This window comes from Grampus griseus (assembly GCF_964374135.1).
Source record: "Grampus griseus genome assembly, chromosome: 1".
NCBI lineage: Eukaryota > Metazoa > Chordata > Mammalia > Artiodactyla > Delphinidae > Grampus > Grampus griseus.
Genome location: NC_139017.1, coordinates 142,531,370 through 142,537,452, shown reverse-complemented (window position 1 = coordinate 142,537,452; position 6,083 = coordinate 142,531,370). Strand labels below are relative to the sequence as shown.

The 6,083-nt window shown below is 36.4% G+C and overlaps 1 protein-coding gene across 2 annotated transcripts in view; it reads right to left on the bottom strand.

Moving 5' to 3' along the window:
- The window catches only part of AGBL4 (AGBL carboxypeptidase 4), a gene marked incomplete at both ends in the record, with an annotated part of 1,409,253 nt that overhangs the window by 992,406 nt on the left and 410,764 nt on the right, over window positions 1-6,083 (bottom strand). The gene's annotated exons all lie outside the window — the stretch shown is intronic.

Genomic DNA, 6,083 nt, shown 5'->3' with positions numbered 1-6,083 from the left:
TGGTTTCTTTGTACTAGAAAATGCAGGCAGTGTTTTCACAAAAGTATACGTATAGTGATTTGAAATACAATAAATGAAGGCAATGCATGGCCTTCCAATAAAAAATATTTGAAGACTGGAAAAATAAATAAAAATAAATAAATAAATAAATAAATGCTGGAGAGGGTGTGGAGAAAAGGGAACCCTCTTGCACTGTTGGTGGGAATGTAAATTGATACAGCCACTATGGAGAACAGTATGGAGGTTCCTTAAAAAACTAAAAATAGGACTAACACATGGCCAGTAATCCCACTACCAGGCATATACCCTGAGAAAACCATAATTCAAAAAAAGTTATGTACCACAATGTTCTTTGCAGTACTATTTACGGTAGCTAGGACATGGAAGCAACCTACGTGTCCACTGACAGATGAATGGATAAAAAAGATGTGGCACATATATACAATGGAATATTACTCAGCCATAAAAAGAAATGAAATTGAGTTGTCTGTAGTGAGGTAAATGGACCTAGAGTGTGTCATACAGAGTGAAGTAAGTCAGAAAGAGAAAAACAAATACTGTATGCTAACACATATACATGGAATCTAAAAAAAAAAAAAAAAGGTTCTCATGAACCTAGAGGTAGGACAGGAGTAAAGATGCAGACGTAGAGAATGGACTTGAGGACACGGAGAGGGGGAAGGGTAAGCTGTGACAAAGTGAGAGAGTAGCATTGACATATATACACTCCCAAATGTAAAATAGAAAATAGATAGGTAGTGGGAAGTAGCTGCATAGAACAGGGAGACGAGCTCGGTACTTTGTGACCACCTAGAGGAGTGGGATAGGGAGGGTGGGAGGGAGAAGCAAGAGGGAGGGGATATGGGGATATATGTATTCATATAGCTGGTTCACTTTGTTATACAGCAGGAACTAACACAACATTGTAAAGCAATTATACTCCAATAAAGATGTTAAGAAAAAAAAACTAATCAGAATCACGTTCACATAAAAGAAAAATTTATTTTTATTACCTAGAACTGAGGCCAAGAAGATTCGCAAGGAGGAGACAATCATAACTGAGCACATGAAGCTGCAGTGACTCTGTAGGTCAGGAAGGAGAGTGAGTCATGGAGAAGACATATATATCCAGTTTAGGGCTATAAAACCAGTTTGTACTTTCTGAACCTTGAGTCTAGCTAGCTTGATCTCTACTTGTCAGAATACTGATCTAGAGATCCACGGTAGAACACTTGTCTCTGCCTCACTATATTTAGAGAACTGCCTAGCATGTTGGGGAGAACCTGTTACTGGGAAAAAATGAACCCATAAACCCTGTAATAGCCTCTTTTCCCTTCTCTGTTTCTACCAGCAAATGAACAGACTGCTTCTGCTCAATGAGTTTGGCAAGATATGAAGGTTATTTTATTTGAGCAGATATGAGTCATCATCACTCTGAAAAAAAGGATGTTGATAATAATTTTTTTTTAAAGAGCTGAAGATGACACTAGCAAGAATGGTATATTTCTCTTGGGATCCTAAATCTCCTTTGGAAATTTAGCTTTTATGTAGCCAAAGTATTTTTGCAATCATTTCTTTCTATTCATTCATTTAACACATTTAGTGAATGCCTACTGTGTGCTGTGGAGGCCCTAGGGTACAACATGAGGAAAAAGCGTGGTCCTTGACCTTGTAGAGCACATAGTTTAGTAGAGGGAGAGAGAGATAACCATATAATCACACTAATATAAATGAAAGTACGCATTTAAAACAGTGCAGGATGAGGGCTTCCCTGGTGGCTCAGTGGTTAAGAATCCACCTGCCAAAGCAGGGGACACGGGTTCAAGCCCTGGTCTGGGAAGATTCCACATGCCGCAGAGAAACTAAGCCCGTGTGCCACAACTACTGAGCCTGTGCTCCGCAACAAGAGGGGCCACTGCAATGAGAAGCCCAAGCACCGCAAGGAAGAGTAGCCCCTGCTCACCGCAGCTAGAGAAAAGCCCCAGCAACAAAGACCTAATGCAGCCAAAAATAAATAAATTTATTTTAAAAAGCATTTTTTTTTGAATAAAAGAGTGCAGGATGATTTGAGAGCATGTAACAGTGGGATAATTTAGAATGTGGAGCCAGGTTTCTCTCAGAAAGTGCCATTCCACTGAGATCTGACAGTTGATTGGGAACAACAGACAAAAGGTATGTTTATAGGGGTGGTAAGAAAGCTTTTCAGGTAGAGGGAGCAGCACGCACAGAATCCCTGAGTCAAGAGGTAGCATGGGACACTAGAGGATCTAAGAGGGCCAGGATGACTGGGACACAGAAAAGGAAAAGATGGGTGTGAGAGGAAACCGCAATGTGGCAGCAGCCTCCTCTTAGAAAAGCCTGTAGACAGACTAGTATGTTTCCCAAATCTTAGTCATGGGTTCTAGCTTCATGATTTTTTCTTATTGAGGTATAATCAACATATAATATTATTAGTTTTAAGTGTACACTATAACGATATATCAAGAACTTATACAATTCAATAGCAAAAAAAAAAAAAAGTCCAATCTGATTAAAAAGTGGGCAGAAGATCTTCAAGATTTTTGATGTATTTCTGTATCATTTTGACAAAAATCTATTGTTTAAATCAACCCTACCTCATTTTACTTAAACACATTGCTCCCTTTAGTAAATAAAGTTTATTTCAAATGTATACGTATAGCTGATTCACTTTGTTATACAGCAGCAACTAACACAACAATGTAAAGCAATTATACTCCAATAAAGATGTTAAAAAAAAAAAATGCTAGGCTGTCATAGCCCTTTTTAAAAGACCCAAGCAAAGGGGTTTGTATACAAGGTTTTCAAACATGGGGTTTGAAAAGAAGATATATATATATATATATATGGAATCTAAGAAAAAAAAAAGGTCATGAAGAACCTAGGGGTAAGAGGGAAATAAAGACACAGACCTACTAGAGAATGGACTTGAGGATATGGGGAGGGGGAAGGGTAAACTGTGACAAAGTGAGAGAGTGGCATGGACATATATACACTACCAAACGTAAAATAGATAACTAGTGGGAAGCAGCCGCATAGCACAGGGAGGGAAGAGATATGGGAACATATGTATATGTATAACTGATTCACTTTGTTATAAAGCAGAAACTAACACACCATTGTAAAGCAATTATACTTCAATAAAGATGTTAAAGAAAAAGAGGTAACAGTGTTCCTCTGATGGCAGCAAGATCAGAGGGAGGGACTGGGAAGGTGAAGATAAGATTTTAGGAAACAAGGTCACCAGTCTAGCCCTGCTTCCCTCCCTCCAGAGCTTACTCACTCCTAACCTCAGTTCTTACAGGACAGTTTAGGGTATATTTTAATTAAGTAGGATATTTTCTCATAACCCTCACATCCAAATCTTAACAAAATAAAATCCACAGAAGCCCAAATTGAAATCTAACTTTAAACTCCCAGTGCTGAGAGACACAGAGTATATGAGCTATGGCTTTTGACTCTGTGGATCTATTCCTGGCTTCATCATTAACATGGTGAATATCCTTGCTTTGAGATTTTTAGAACAACTTTAATATACTTTAATTGTCATTTTTTGTGGTTTGAATTGTCTTATTAAAATATAATTTTCCAGGAGTTAAATTTATTTACTTAATTAGAGGTCTATTCTCTCTTCAATATGCACATTCTCAAAAGTCAACTCACATCTTCGAATGGGGGCAGGGTGTAGTATACCCTTTGGCATAATAACATCTAATTACAGGATTACATTAGTGCACTCAGTACCTTTAATCACATAAGATTTGATAGAGCACCAAGAAAACCTGTGCTGATCTCTCAACACTAAAGACCTTAAAGCATGAATGTCAGGACACACCATAGTTGTCTCTGCCACATCTGTAGGATCTTTGATTTCAAAAGAAAAAACAGATTTGGAGATCCTGATGATATTATTTTGATTAGTGATAAATTAGAAAGATTCCCAGAAATAGCAATAATTATAACAATAATAACAATCATGACAATAATGTACAATGATAATGTTTAATGGTTTTCAAATGCTTTTCATATAAACTTTCCCCTTTGATCCTCACAATGATAAAAGCAGGGCAAGAATTATCAGTCCTACTTTATGAATAGAGAAATTAAGCATCAAAAATGTTCACATTTGGGGGAATATCTGGGAACATGCACAAGGAATCAAAGGCAAATCTGAGAAGAGTGCTTTTCCAGGTATTTCCTATGAGAAAAACTATGAGACCTTGGGAAGCCACTGAAACTCTCTAGCCTCAAATTTTTCATCTGTAAAATGGTCTAGATTATAAGATATGAATATAGAAGGAGAGAATAAGACACTAGATTTCACGGCAGGGAAGAATTAGTATGGGTAAAACCAGGGCTGGGCCTCCCATAGACATTTGTACACAGGACTAAGATTGTCACCAGGCCCAGACTCAGGAGGTTGAAAGGTCTGTTCCACTCACACCCTTTAAGGAAGAAGGCAGCATGGTGGAGCACAAAAATACAGGTATCGGTATCAAACCAAAATTAATCCTAAGAGATTCTCAGCTCTGCTACTTAGGAGTCATTTGACATTGGGTCTTTTTGATCCTGTTTCCTTATCTAAAAATGAGGGATAATAATGTATCTCTGCCAGGGATGTGATGAAGAAAAAATAAGTTAGTATGTACAATATCTATTACAGTGGTTGACAAACTTTTTCTGTAAAGGGCCAGATAGCAGAGGCAAAAACCAAGTATATTATATTGGAACTTATGTAACAAGAGCAAAAACACATTTCCACAAAATTTTTATTGATGAAATGTAAAATATAATAGTAATAAAATGAGCTCTTTTTTGTAATACAGGTTTAGTAATGAATAGAATGGAATTTTCTGTGGGAATATCATTTCTCTAATTTGGGAGGCAAAGCCAGTGTTGCCTATCATCAAATCAATTGCAAATGTTCATCTGTAAAAATCATTTTTACTCAAGAGCCATAAAAAACCAAATAAGCTGGATTTGACTTGCTGAGAGTGTATGAAAGTTCTACTATTCTACAACTTCATTAACATTTAGTGTTTTCAGTCTTTTTTATTCTGGTGAGTGTGTGAAGCTGCTGCCTTTTCAATAACTTCTACCACAAGCAGCAAGACTCAAAGAAAAATTTCCCTTAACCTAGAGTTGAAAGCTGAAGAAAATTCAACTAAGAACTCAGGTACTTCTGAGAGGAAAAAAGTAATTATCTGTAAGTGTTTTAAAGTTTTTGTCATTTTATTTTTTTTTTAAAGGAGTCTTTTATTATTAAATAAGTATTTAAGAGCTTAATTCACATGACTACTAATGACTTTAAAAACAGGCATGAGATAATCTATGAGCATTCAGAATTTTATTACTTTATCTGCTCATGCCAACAACCCAAGAGCCAGGAGATACGGGTTTCCGAATGGCTCTGCCACTAAATAGCAGTTGTTCTTAAACAAGTCATTTTTCTTCTTAGCTTTGATTTAGTAATATAACAAATAGCGATGATAATCACCTTGCAATCTCACATAGTTCTTTATTCAATCAACAAATACTTTCTGGGTACCTATTATGTGCAGGCTTTGGGGATACAAGAGTGAGCAAAAACAGACACTGGCTCCACCCTCATGGAATTCATAGTGCAAAGATGAATCAAAGTCACACAAGTAAATATAAAATGTAAAATTAAGTTGTAAGCATCAAAATCACAGAATCAGAACCTCAGAATTAAGAGATCTTAGGGATCATCTAATATAATCCTCCAATCTTTTCTTCAGAGATACACAAAATATGAAAAGATGTTTTTTTAAAAGTTAGAAGTTCCAGATAAAGAAGTGGTAATATTACTGTTATGAAATTTCAGGAAGATAACTAGATGTATTTCTGCTCCAACATTCACAATTAGAAACTAAGCATAGCTTGGGCTTACCACCTTTGACCTCTAATGTGGCTCACAGAAGAAAAATTAATAGTGATATCTCATTAACCTAAATAAGGTAGTCTATGTTTGTGAAGGTGATAAGATAAGGGCCTAAGTGGAGGGCCAGAAGTTCAGAAGAAAAATACATTTTATTGGTCCACAA